General features: G+C 43.6%; 1 protein-coding gene across 1 annotated transcript in view; it reads left to right on the top strand.

The window, feature by feature from the left end:
• The first annotated feature begins 6,616 nt into the window (after positions 1-6,616).
• The window catches only part of ANKRD12 (ankyrin repeat domain 12), a 69,309-nt gene continuing 61,097 nt past the window's right edge, over positions 6,617-14,828 (top strand). The window contains exon 1 of the mRNA XM_069853844.1: positions 6,617-6,728. The gene's annotated coding sequence lies outside the window, so the exon portion shown is untranslated. The remainder of the gene's footprint in view (positions 6,729-14,828) is intronic.

Genomic DNA, 14,828 nt, shown 5'->3' with positions numbered 1-14,828 from the left:
GTGGCACTCCTCTGGAGAGGTGAAATGAGACAGACTTACTTTAATATACCAGTCTAACTAAGCTGCTTGCTCGAATGTAGTAACAAAGCTGTATTGTAGCTCATTGAGGATTACCTTATTCTAACCTAGTTTGAAAGCAGGCTGCTATTTTTAAAGCATACATTGAATATAAATGAGGGGTTTGCATGTGTTATGGAACTATCCTGTGCCACAATTACTCATGGTTTTGTATCTTAACTGTGAAACTGATAGACTTGTGCTGTTGTTTTGAAAGGAAATGTAGTTTTAGACCTGCCAAGTTTGAAACCTCCAAGTATACAAAAACAAAGCTCCAGACTCCTCGCATCTGTGAAGCTAGAAAGGAGAATTTGTTGCCCTGTTCCACTTTTATCCCCTATTCATTTAATCTCTACATGAAAATCTTGAAGTCTGTCTCCTGAACAGAACATGGACCTCTAGAGTTTCCAGACTGTTGGAGATTATGTTAGTGGTGTTCCACAGGCAAGAATGTCAATCATTTTGATGTAAAACCTGACAATCTGCCAGTCACTTGGCTAGAAAAGGGTAATTTACGTTATCCTTGTCATGTGGTACAAATCTGACACACCACTGCTTAAAATTAAATTTCATATTGTAGGGCAGCTATAGGACAGTGAAATATTTGAAGAGAAATAAGCAAATAACCATTATTCTTCTCTCTTATTTTACTTACTTCATCAACTAGATGAGGCTTTACAGTCCTGGTTTCTACATCAAAAAAGTTTGGCAATCATTGTATTAGGATAAATGATTAAATAAAACATTCATGTGTTGCATTCTTTCAGGTTTTGTTTAAATTTGAACATTTCCAACTTCAGACATCTCAACTGGAAATACATGTTCTGCAATATTTGCTACAGGTAGTTGTTTATACAAAATGATTTTCACAATGATAATCACAACTGTGATGAGGATTAACAAGGTGATTATTATGCAAAAGTTCTAGAAACAGCCAAGTCATCTTTTCTTAAATAGCTGTAGATAATACCCTGTGCTTGCTTTTACTGGTAGCATTGAATATTTTAGATAACAAATATTATAGGACAGAATTTCCATTATTAATCAATCCTCAATAGCAGAGGATTGCTAATGGTAATTCTAAGCAGCTGACACTAATCTGTCAAACACAATTCTGCTGTTTCCATCTGCTGGTTACTATCTTGGACTCTAAGAGAACTGGGTGGCAAGTTAAGATAAAAAATTGGTTAACTACAGCAACAGTCACTTCATTCCTTGAACTGGTAACACAGTAACAAAAACAGTTCTGGGGGTTTGGTGGCCTTGTTTGCCCTTCTGAAATGAGGGAAAAATGAAAGAATTCACATGCTGTATTAATTTTCCATATGAAAAAGTGGGGAAAAAAAGTATAAGGATACCCTTTAACTGAGGAGGAAGAAAAGACTACCTAGACAAGATTTTAAGGAAAATATATACAGTCTTGGGAAAGGAAACAAGGTTTAGAACATGGAACCAAAAGACACGCAAAGAATCCAGTGGACTGAGAGAGTGGGAGGTGGTTGTTCTTTCCCTTGATAAAGATGGAAGGAAGCCTGGAGTAATAGGAAAGTCCACTAAATACCCAATGATGTGTTCAATGTTGGATAGTAGAAAGCATTTCCATGCCACACCCATGCTGCTAGAATATGTGGAACCACGTGGAAACAGCAATGCAATTCAGTTCCACCTGTGCAGTATGTTAGCTGGGCTCACTGGCTGACCTGCTGGTTACCTAACCAAGACCTCTGCCTGTGCTTTCACCAGCCTGACATTTTGCAAACTCTTAGGTTGAAGTTCTTTCAGAATTTTGAACCACGCAGTCTGAGATTTTCAAGCACTCAGATACTAGATTGAATTCAGCAATGACACAGTTCAACCAGGTGCTGTGCAAGTTTGTCTTGATTAAGACCAGTAGTTCACAGAGCTGGTAACACAAGACACTTCGCTAGGGAGGGCAGCTCAAGGCGAGTACTGTACTACATGTGCCAACATAGCGCAGCTACAAAGGAATTTTGCAGCTGTGCTGTATATTAAAGGGAGGGGCTTTTGGAGGCAAGGGCAAGAAACTAATGTAGCAGTAGCAATTAGCAATTAACTGACTGATGCTTCTTATTAGTCCAAACAGCAGTTCTTGTAAAAGACTTAGGGAACTCTATTTTTTAGTTACTAATAGATAATTACTATCAGATCTTAATATCTGCTGCAGAAAATGTTGCTCAGGAGACTCCTACCCCGTTATTGCAGCTACTGGTTGTGAACAACTACCAACACACTGAAAACCCACTGCTAGTGCTGATGTATGCGGATCAGAATGTAGTGTTACACTGCTGCTCTACGCTTGTACCCTGTTGGTTTTATTATAAGGTGGATCCTCAGTATCATCCCTATATAGTACCATGACAAGAAAAAATGTTCTTCCTTGGGATATAGTTGTTACTCCACTTACGCTGGCAGTCAGTAGCCTGCCTACTCTTCAATCTGCTTGCCTCTGTCATCAGCCTGACCTGAAAGAGTGAAGTGGATGCAGCTCCCTTCATTATGTAGTCACAGGTGCTGGCAAACCTGTTCCTGGTCAGCTGGCAGTACTTCAGGTATGCGAGCAGAATCAATTGAAAGTAGTGCTTTACAACACAAATGATCTGTACCCAGCATCTGTACAATAAGATTTTGAAAGCAAATGAGAGAACTTTGCCTAAACAATAAGATGTTGAGGAGCATGGATGTATTTGAGATTCATGATGCCTTTGCCTACCCATGCTGGAACAGGATGGGTGGAAATCAGAACTTAGGGAAAGTCCTCACAATTAAATGGCTTTAATCAAAGTAACCTTTATATTCTGAAAAAAACTCATGTTTCTGGCTTGCATAATAAACACAATTATTGAATTCTTACTTTCTAAACAGTAGCAGATGAAAGTAAACCAGTGGTAGCCTAAGCATGACAATTAAGACTTCATCAAATGGAAGAGCTTTGTCTAGCTGCCTCCTCAAAACCCTACGCTGACAGCCCACCATGCTTCTCTAAAGTGCTGAAGGTATCTGTAGTATTTGAGAACCCATAAGTACAAACCCACACAGATTCTTAAAGTCCTACCGCACACTGTTTTAATAAGCAGAAGCAAAACCTTTCACAAGAGCAGACAAATGACCGGTTTTTAATGTTGCAACTAGGACTAACATCAGTCCACTGCCATAAGCCCTTTGGATATACTTGTATGAGGTCTAGCTTATTGGTGCAAGTAAGATACTATTAAAATTTGTAGGCTTTTTTTTTTTCTTTTTTTTTCCCTTTAAAAACTGGAACAAGTTTAAAGCAGCAGTCTGTGCCCACCTGCAGGTCTGGGGGCTGCATGCCTCCACCTTAGATGGTTCCACAGCCTACACCCGCTGCACACACTGGGATGCAAGGTGTGGATGGGGGCTTTGCCTCCACAGACAGCACTGATGGGACCACCAAGCACAACGGGCTTGTTCTCCCACAGCTGCTCTCTGGCACTCTGCCATGCACCTGCCTCCAGGGGCTTCATCATTCAGTTCCCACCCCCTGCCATGGGCAGTGACACATCCCACTAGATCAGGCTGCCCAAGGCCCCATCCAACCTGGCCTTGAACACCTCCAGGGATGGGGCAGCTATAGCTTCCCTGGACAACCTGTGCCACTGCCTCACCACTGTCATCATGAAGAAATTCCTCCTTATGTCTAGTCTAAATCTGCCCCTCTACAGTTCATACCCATTGCCCCTAGTCCTATCCCTGCAAGCCTTTGTAAACAGTCCCTCCCCAGCTTTCCTGCAGCCCCTTCAGGTACTGGAAGATCGCTATATGATCTCGGAGCCTTCTCTTCTTTAGGCTGAACAGCCCCAATTCTCTCAGCCTGTCCTAGTATGGGGTGCTCCAGCCCTCTGATCACCCTTGTAACCATTCTCTGGACCCGTTCCAACAGTTCCATATCCTGCTTATGTTGAGGATTCCAGAACTGGACACGGTACTCCAGATGAGGTCTCACAAGAGAGGAACAGAGGAGCAGAATCCCCTCCCTCTCCCTGCTGGCCGCGCAGCCCAGGACACAGTTGGCCTTTGGGCTGCGAGTGCACGCTGCTGGCTCGCGTCGAGCTTCTCGTGGACCAGCACCCCTAGGTCCTTCTCCGCAGGGCTGCTCTCTGTCACTCCCCATCCTGTATTAAAACGGCGAGGCTTTAGCTTAAATCAAAATATTCCATGCTTGTAATAGTTACTACTTTTTGTACGGGGTTGGGTGGTGGCGGCAGCCCCTCCTCCTTAACCCCTCAGCGCCCGTGCCCCCGCCCCTCATGGGCAGCGCTGCCGGCGGCGCGCGCCGCGCATGCGCCCTGCGCCGCTCGTTAAAATTCAAGTGCGCCATCACCGCCGGAAAACCCTTCCCTGGGGAGGGAGCGGCTGCGGTGGCGGGAGCAGCTGATGCGGGGGGAAAGGAGGAGGGGGGGGGGGGGCGACGAGGAAGAGTCGCTCCGGGCGGCTCTAGGTCGGCTCCCCGCCGTTTACCCGCGGGGGACCGGAAAGCTCTCGCCCCGCTTCCCTCCCCGCTGCAGCCCGGGCCGCCGCCATTTCCAGAACGTTCCAACGGTCGCGCGCGCGGGGGGGTTGGAGCGCGGGCGAGCGGCGCGTGCGCGTGCGAGGGGCTCGCGCGCTCCCTCCCTCCCGCCTTGTGGCGCCCTGCGAGCCCGTTAGCCGCGAGCCGCCTGCGCGCGCGGGAGGGGCGGGGGCAGCGGGGGCGGGAGGCAGCTGCTGTGACAGAACGTGGGATGCTTTGATTTAAGCTGAAGTAAAGTTAGGTTCCCATCCAAGTAACTGCGTTTTACGAAAGTTGGAATGCCCCTCTGATAGCATGCGGGTTTGTTGGGTATTTTTTTGTTTTGGTTTGGTTTTTTTTATTAATTGTGTGGGGTTTATACTATGTTTTTTCAAATAGCGTTTTTCCAGGCACTGTGACGCTCCTTATTCTTCTGGAAATTATAATGTCTCGTGTTCAATCTGATCCGTACTGAGCAGATGTGCCTTCTCTAATGACTTGTGTGTCTGCAGCCTTTCCCCATCTCCAAGGCAAGGTCATGATACAAGACATATTTACTATTACAAAACCAGAGTATTTTGACTTAAACTAGGGTTAAGTTTTCATCCAAGTAACTATTCTTTGGAAGCTGGAACATCTGTCCGACAGCATGGTTTTTTGCTTGCTTCTTTTTTTAATTGCAGGGAGTTTTACAGCATATTTATTTGGTGGTTTTGGTGTTGTTTTTTTTAAATAGTGTTTCTCCAGACGCTGCTACACTCTTCATTCTTTTGGAATCTGTGCTGAGCAGATGTGTCTTCTGTGATCACCCCTGTCTGCAGCCTTTCCCCATCTCCAGGGCAAGGTCATGATACAAGAAGTGTTTACAATTACAAAAATGGAATATTTTTATTTTAGCTAAAGTAAAGCTAAGTTTCATCTAAGTAATTTTTTTTTTAAACTAGTACAGCATATCCATCTGATGGTGTGGGGTTTTTTTCTCGCAATTATGCATGGGGTTTTATAGCATGTTTTTTCAAATAGTGTTTTTCCAGACACTGTTGTGCTCATTATTCTTCTGAAAATGGTAATGCCATGTGTGCAGTCTGATCTGTGCCGAACGTGTGTCTTCTATGATCACCTCTGTCTGCAGCCTTTACCCATCTCCAGTGCAAGGTCACGGTACAAAAAGTCGGTACAAAAAGTGGAATATTTTGATTTCGGCCAAAGTGAAGTTTTTCTCCAAGTAACCACTCTTTGAAAGTTAGACACAACGTTGGTCTGATAACATGGGGTTCTTTTAATGTGTTTTCCCAGACACTGTTACACTCTTCGTTCTTTTGGAGAGGATAACATTTTGTGTTCAGTCCCATCTGTGCTGAACAGATGTGTCTTCTTCTCTAATAACCTCTGTCTGCAGCCTTTACCCATCTCCAGTGCAAGGTCACAAAACAAGAAGTAGTTACTATTACAGAAATGGAATATTTTGATTTAAGCTCAAGTGCAGTCAAGTTTCATCTAAGCCATTGTGGTTTTTGAAAGACAGAATGTCCCTCTGGGACCATGTTTTCTTTCAAACGGTGTATCCCGAGGCGCTGTTCGTTGTTTGGAGGTGACAGCGCCCTGTGCTCGGTGCGCCCCGCGCTGAGGCGTCTCTGCGGGGATCCCCTCTGGCTGCGGCCTTTCCCCGTCTGCAGGGCAAGGTCAGGCTGAGCAGGAGCCGAAGCTCCCGAGCGGCGACAGATTTGACTGTTGCGAAGTTCACAATAACACGAAAACCCGTCCTCGGAACAGGGACAGATTGCCGGGAACACTGCTGCACCTGCGCGTTATGGGGAATCGCGCCCCGCTCCCGCGCGGCTGCTGGCGGCGAGCGGCGGTCGCGCTGCCCCGCTCCGCTCCGCTCCCTCTCTCGCGCTCTGGCCCCGCCGCCGACCGGGCCGCGTTACCGCTGGCGGCCGCGCGCGCCCTGCCCCGCGCCCGGACCACGTGGGCGGCGGGCGGCCAATGGGCGCGGCGGCGGGGCGAGGGGCGGGCGGCGGCCGCTGGCGGACCCGGCAGCCCCAGCGGCGGGGCCGGAGCCGCGGGCACCGCCGGGCGGGGGCACCCGCTGCGCTGCCGGGGCCCGCGGGGACAGCGGAGCGGCGGCGGCTGCCGGGAGAAGGTAAGGGCGGCGGCGCTCCGCTGCGGGGACGCCCGGGGCCGCGTCCGTCCCTCCTCCCCTTCCCTCCCCGTCCCTGCGTGGCGAGCGGGCGGCCGGCCCCGCGGCTCCGGCTGTCAGCGCCGCGGCGGGAGCCATGGCGCCGCTGTCACCGCGCCCTGCGCGGCTCGGGGGGTGCGCTCACACACACACGGGTGCGGGCACACACCTACACGGGGCACGCACAATGCACGCGTGTGTGCGCGCAGTCACATACAGGCGGTGTACATGCGTGTGTGCACACGGGCACTCGCACATAAATACGCTCTCACACGCGTACACACGTGTGCACACATGTACAGACGCACAGACACGTACATACAGTGTACACATGTATGTGCATACACCCTGACATACACCCACACACAGCAACACGCTCACATAGACAATGTACACACGTATGTATACTCACATAAATACACACACAGGCACGTATGCACACATAAAAGTCATGCACAGACATACACACAGACACATAAACACAGTGTACATGTGCGTATACATTCTTACAAACACACAAATACGTTTTCACACTCATGCACACATGCACACACATATAAGCACACACATGCACTGACATGCAATATGTGCACCCTTATATATATATTCTCGCACACTCACAGACATAGACATACATTCTAATACCCACAGACACACACTATGTGCACACACATATGTGTACACACGTGTATATGCCCACGCACACACCCCCCACTGCTCCGCCTCCATTTCGGGCATTTCGGCAGCTCCCTGCAGTCTCAGCAGTTGCTGCGCCAATTTTGGCTGTGCCACCCTGCTGGGATGGTAGCCCCAGCCCTCGCCAAACGGAGATCCGGGATGGGTGAGTGAGGGGTTTCTGGTGTCTGCGTTACTGACCCCAGGGTGCCCAGTTGCTTTGCAGAATGAGGCGTGCAGCCGCCCTGTCTGCCTGTACGCGGCAGCCGCCGCTGAGGTGCAGCAGAGCCTCTGGCACTGCACAGGTGTGACAGAAGGCAACAAAGGAAGGGCGAGACATGAGAGAATGCCAGGCTCAGTGGTACAGTGCTTCATGCTAGTTCCAGCCTGGCTCTAGGTACCACTGCTAATATCATGGAATCAATAGAATTGTTAAAATTGGAAAAGATCATCGAGTCCAACCATGAACACAATACCACCATGTCCCAAAGTGTCACATCTCTGTGTTTTTTAACACCTCCAGGGATAATGGCTATTCAGCCTTTGGGGTTTTTTTTTCCTCTAACAACTGTGTAGAAATGAAAGGATTTTTTTTTTCAACTCCCAAATACCATGAGTAGTTTAATATCAGTGTAATCAGCTGTTGGTCTTGTGGAAATTGCCTGGATGCCATTACTGTGTTCTATACCTTTCTTCTGATGCAGAGGACAATCTGAATTTTATACCTGTGAATTACAAGGTAGTTTATGTGATAAAGCAGTGCTTTAATGAAGATGAGTGAGTAAGTTGTGATGCTTGTGGGAACAAAAAGCTATCAGACAGATGTAGAACAGTCCAAATATACGCATGTTCCAGGAAAGAAATGTTTAATCTTGGAACAGTAGGAAAGGGTGAGATCATCATGTCTATTAGAAATCGTTAACTTTTATTAAAATAATTTGGCATTATTGACATGTCATGATTTGGAGGTGGGGGTCATTTCTGCTCTCTAGTTCTGAAGCAGCAAGGGCTCGTGTGTTTTTCAGTATGCACGTTGATGGCAGCTTGGCTGTCCTCATATCTAGGTTACTCTAGGGACATGGTGAGCTACCCACAAGTGCTTTGCAGCTGCAAGGAGCTAAGCATCCTGTGCTTTCTTTCCTTCTCCCACTGTACTCTTCTGCTGTAGGTCAGTGGGTAAGAGTCCCCAGAGTAATAGATCTTAAGAACGATATGAGACATCAGGGCATTTCTTCTGTTCTGATTGTTTGAGGCTTGTGCTGATGTTGGCTGTCACTTGCTTTTCTTCATTCTTTAGATGGAAACTTAGACCCTCAGCTAACCTTGTGACTTGAGCTGGAGACCTTAATCTCACCCTGTGTGAATTGAGTAGGTTTCTGTGCAAGCTTCAGGATCTGTCGGTTCAAACAAAATTGCAGGGTTTGAGGTATAGCAGAATACGTCATTGAGAAAGTAATGGAAACCCCATTGACTGTCTCATTCCATTCCCCTCGTTCCCCCTGTTCCCTTCCTTAATACTTCCACTTTCCTGTGTGTGTCTTGTAAGCTACAATGTCAAGGAGTACCAATGTTTTTATGAATACCCAGAGGACTATGGTGGCATCCTTGTGGCGATGTCAATTTTTTAGTGTGTGTTATGTGAGTCCTTTTTCTGTTTTCCTGGCTTTTCTCTAATAATAGCAAAGTTGACAGCTCAGTCTTTCAGCTATAAAGTTTTCTGCCTTTCCATTGGCATCTCTTTGTGTGTTCTTCTCCCACTCAGTGGATTATTCAAAATTATTTGTGGACTCGAATGCTACAGACAGCAAAGCTTGGGACAGATGTGTAAGAAAGCAAGCTCTGTGCAGCAGACTTAAGTTCATTTACAGTTTCTTCCAGCAGGCTTCTACAGTAGGTAACTTCTTTGAGGAAACGGTCTTTTAATAAGTAGGCTGAATGAGTGCTTGTATGAAGCTTCAGTGTTTGGCATTAGTTGCAGGGAGTGTTACGATGTTACCACTTACCTTAGGGTTAAAAGCACAAACTAAAAATTAAATACCACTTGTTAAATTAGAAGTCATTAATAATAGTCTCCAGCAGTAGGGGTTTTGCAGCATTGGGTGCCTGTTTAAATTGCTACAAACCCCATAAACTGTTTCAGCTTTAACTTAACTAGACAGAAAAGGCTTGGACATCCTTTTAATGGAAATACTGACATCCAGAAATGGGTGAGCTAGAACTTCTTCGTCAATATTGAGCCTACAGATATATGAAAACAAATTGTATTTGTTGAACTGATTTACCGTGTTTAGATGATCTTAGGCTGATGAAGTTGTGTGAAAGACTAGTGGGTTGGTCCTCTTTAAAACTGGAAAACTATTGATTGCAAAATATGTAATGATTAACCTGCTATCACACTGTTAACATGCACGCTCAGAACAGCTTACTTTTGCCAAATTTGATCTTATGAAGAGGTGGGCTGGGCATGAATTTTTGGTGTTTCTTCTATTCCATGTTCTGTTGCATATTGCAGATGGAATAGAATAATGTTGGTTGGTTATTTAGTCTCCAGATCAGGCTGTATTTTTTTTAACTACATCATTAGACTCTACTTAGACTCTAGCGACAGATGGTATGCAATAAATATTAGCACAAACTCTATCTTGCATTTTGTGTTATGACACTGAATAGTTTTATGAACAGAATAACAGAAGTCAGAGCCTTGCTAATATCTTTGTGGGTTTTTCTTACCAGATTATTATTATTGTTACTATTATTGTTATTATTCCAGAACCTAGAGTAGTCTTAGAAAGCTCCTCCATAATTTTATGAATCCATACTTTGTATCTTACCTATACAGTTGAAGAACTTGCATAATACCTAAGTATTCATTTAAAGAGAGTCTTGAAGACCTTGAGAGCTCTTGACTTTGCCTTGGCTTATTTGGTGAAACACTGGCACAGGTTGCCCAGGGAAGCTGTGGCTGCCCCATCCCTGGAGGTGTTCAAGGCCACGTTGGATGGGGCCTTGGGCAGCCTGGTCTGTTGGGAGGTGTCCCTGCCTATGGCAGGGGGGGTGGAACGAGATGATCTTTAAGGTCCCTTCCAACCTAAACCATTCTACGATTAGTTTGGGTTATGTCACTGGATCTGATGAAGTGTCCTTGTATGTGCTTTTTATCTTTAGCAAGCAACAAATGAATAAACTCTCCTCAGTTTCGTGGCTGCTACTCAGAGTGCTCTAGGTAGTGATGACGTCACAAGAGGATTGGTTTAGGCTAAGAAAAGCCATTAGCAATGTTAGAGACATAATTACAATCCATATTAGATTGAAAGTAAAAGTGCAAGCTGAGGTGGAAGGCTTGCAATATTTTCTTCACTGCCTGCACTTGCCAGTAGCCTGGTGGAGATCAAGAGTGAATGACTTCCTTCTTGTTCTGTGTCTTGCATTCATTAGGCTGGAAAACATCGGAGGTCAAAGCACTTTTTTTCCCTCTCTAGGCTTCTGAATGTATTAAATGTAACAGAAACCAAATAATACTTTGCATTTCTAGGAATACTGTTGTGGTAGAAATCTTAGGGAGTTCCATCACCTTGTGACAGCAGAAATGAGCTTACTTACACAAAGACATTTCTTATAGTTGCCCTTCTCTTTGAAAGCTGTTTGTATTAGTCTTGCTTAATAGTTGTCTGGCTTTTCAGACCTTCCAGGCTTTGATAGATAAACACCTTCCTTAGCCTGTTTGTGGAATTATCTTCCTCTTGTTTATGTTCATGTCAAGATTATGTGCAGCAATGAATGCTAACTGAGAGAAATCTTTCTGTTGTGCTCTGCATTGTTCATCAGCCTTCTGATCAGAGTTCTTACTGGTAGTCTACTGATAAAGGGAAATCATAAAGATCATTTAGTGGTACTCTCTAGAGTAAGCAGTGCTAATACAATTATCTTCTGACTTCAAGAAGGGCAGGTGTCTTTGACAACTGTATTACCTTTCTTAAATAAATAAAGTGTTGGGTTTTGTCTTGAAATTAACTGATTCTTTGCTTTCCAGTCCCTTCTCCAGATGACACAGTAAAACATTAATGAAGGGTAATTGCAATACTCACTGTAGTTTTATAGCTCTAAATAGTTATACTTGTATGCAAACAGTATTCTGGTTACTCTCTCTTTCCACACCATCTGTTACCTCACTATCTCTTTTTCCCCAAAGACAAATTATTTCTGGAAAGGAACTGACATGATTTTGTTCTGTTACTTTTATATTATGTGGTGATGGCCAAGAGGTGGCAATAAATACTGTCAAATATTTCACATGTCTTCACAATTTAGCCAGGACAAAACCCCTCGGCTAGTTTGGGACATCTAAGTAAGCTGAGTCAGAGTCAGAAGCTTGTTTTTTCTTTCCCTGCATCTACTCTTACTTGTGAATGGTAGCACTCAAGCACACTATTTCACCCGTGGTGAATCTTGCTGAAGTTGATGGACTGTTAGTAAGTGTTGGCAGTTCATCTGCTTTTAGTCTCTGAAGGACCTTTGCGTATTTTGAGGTTATGTTCCTTCTGGCAGTGCGGTAGATAAGTTGTGGGTTTTCTTGTGTTTGGGTTGGCAAATTATCATTAGTTTATGAAGTTTTAAATAGTAATTATGGAGTTTTAGTGAAAAAAAGTATGAAGTAGAATTGAAGTCTCTTGTTTTGGAGATCTTTAGAAGGTTTTCAGAGGTGATGTAGGTTCTTGTAGAAGGAATTTAAACTTAATCGTCAGTAGGCTTGCTTATCTTTAGTTTGGTAAAATAGCTGATAGAAAAGCTTTTAAGTTTTCTTTTATAGACACTGTGCTAATGGAATAGTCTTTCTTAGTTTACAAAGATCTACTTAGCTACATCTTTAAGGAATAACCAGTAGATCAAAAAGAAAGCTTACAACTCCACTTCTCCATTTAGCTTAATGGGAGTATCACATTATGCTGAATGTCTGTGCAGGTGCTTCCTTTGAACCCACAGCTTATCCTAAAAAAAGACTCAAGAGGAAGCATCTGTGAACATACAGGTTTTTTTAGACTTGTAGATTAAAAGAGAGGACTAATGGATTTTGCAGTAAGTGCCTTTGACTCCTGAGAGACAGAGTTCTTGCGCAAGCATGACCTTTTCTTGATCCTATAAAAAGGAAACCTATTCTGAGAAAGAGAAGAATCTCCTTTATTTTGAGAGGGCATCTAGAATAAAGTGATATCCCTCCAGGCATTATGGAAGCTTATCTATGTCTGATTCTCAGAATAAAGAGGTGAGGTTGTTTTTCCATGTAAATGTTTATTTCTACAGCTATGTTTGTCCCTCAGTAGCAATATGATGTTTGTATTCTATGCAGCTGTCTGACTGATTTGGTTTAACTTGAGTATGACAGCAGTACTCACACAGGTTCTTGTAGCCACCTGTATAAGTCTGTGTTGGAATAAATGCTGTCCCGACTACATAGCATAAGTTGCTGGAAAATGTAGAAGACTTAAACGTTTTCATATGCTGACCATATCATCAGGAGGAGAGAACTTCCAGTAGACATGCTGACACAGAGGTAAAGATCTGCAGTTTTAATTCATGGAACAGGTTCATAGACTAGTTGAGATTAAAAGGCACCTCTGGAGATTGTCTAGTCCACCCCTCTGCAGGGTCAGCTGGAGCAGATTGCTTATAGGTATGAGCAGTTGAACCTGGAATTCACCCCAGTAGTGTGAGGAAAATAATATATATAAATAAATTATGAAGTTCTGATTTTAGTTAGTCTGTTGGGATTCCATGCTGAACCTGTTGCCAAAGGCTTGATAAATTGTCTAACTGTCAAACTTTTTCTAATGTGCAATAAAAATGTTTTTCAGGTGTTGTAGGTAATGAGTTTTTCCTGATTAATTTCATTTTTAGTGCTCAGAGAATGCGTCCTTCATGTCCTGCCTGTGTGTGGTAGTATTGTAAAGCTGTGGTGCATTTGCCTAAGTTGTGCTACACAGATTCTTTATGATGGGTTATTTTTTTAATTTTAAAGGTACTTAACTGGTTATGTAAATAAGGCCTTTTTTTTTGCATTTACTCTCACTTATTATAAATGCACTTTCTGATGCTTATTGTTTTTTAAAGAATAAAAAGAGAAGTACATGAATATCTTTTTGACGCTGTTTGTCTTTTCCAGTGCCTGCAACTCAGAGTAAGCTTTTGTGTGAGAAACTGAAAGTGAAAGGACCTTATTTTCTACTGCTGAAGGAGAAAGATGAAAAGTAGCTAAAGCAAAAATATTAATACGAGCGTTTCTTCAGAAATTATTGGTTTAATATTGGTAACAACTGAAAATAAATCAATTATATTTTTGATCCTGCAGAATTCCTTTCAAGGACAAACCCAAGTGTTTATTCAACCATTGTATTGGTACTCTCATCATTCTGTTTGTTTCTTTCCTGTGTTTCCTTGCAGAACAGCCAACCATATGCAAAAGCAGTAATGCTGGTATCTTCCATGAAAAGGCGAAAGGTTAATCTGAGAGTAGAGAAATGCATACGAGAATAGGACAATACTAACAAACATCCTTTATATTCATCTTCAATTCTAGCACTAGTTGCAGTTCCTTACTGGCCCACATGGAGGAATGCTCTAGAAATGGCACGTGTGGCTCAGAAGGAGTGAGGCCCTATGTCACTATGGGAGCCATTCCTGCCTAGCCAAAATGGGAATAGGTGTCTGACTTCTGGAAGGCAGGCTTGTCACCATTTGGGGAGAGGGAATGCTTTTTTCTTTGTTGCTGTTGGTTGTTAATGCCAGGAGTTAACCGTATTCCTAAATGTATGTTGATTGCATCCTGTCCCTGGATTACATCCAGGAGGTGTGTACCTGTATGCATAAAAAGAAGCTTCAACACAAGTCTCTTAGAATCCTAGAGGATTTTCTGCTGTTAAGTAATTCCTAACCATTCTCTAATAAAATGTCATCTGCCTTATGTTATGCAAGTTTTACAACTTTCAACTTTGGTATCTTAAACTGCTTCATTTAGAATGAGTTTTGTCATAAAATACTAGTTTAAATGCTTTGGATGCAGTACTTTTCTTGGGTACTAAGAGGAAATTATAAGAGAAAGTAGGGAAATAGCGGTGATACAATTATCTGTCTTTTTTTTAACAGCAAGATAGTACTACTTTATTGATGAAGGTTTTACCATTCTTGAGCAATCTGGTATGCCATTATGATACCAAATGTCTTACTGTTTTATGGTTTTCTAGAAAAACTAACTTTTTTCCAATCCTGTTGTGAGGATTATTAATTACTTAGATATGAGCTTGCAAAATCATAGTCTAACATAGGTATTGAGTCCACATGCTTCACTATTAAGCAAACCCACAGCCCTTCAAATGCTTCTCTAAAATAGTGATAATT

This window comes from Phaenicophaeus curvirostris, chromosome 3 (assembly GCF_032191515.1).
Source record: "Phaenicophaeus curvirostris isolate KB17595 chromosome 3, BPBGC_Pcur_1.0, whole genome shotgun sequence".
Lineage (NCBI taxonomy): Eukaryota > Metazoa > Chordata > Aves > Cuculiformes > Cuculidae > Phaenicophaeus > Phaenicophaeus curvirostris.
The sequence above is the reverse complement of the archived record's forward strand: the minus strand, read 5'-3'. Positions and strand labels throughout refer to the sequence as shown.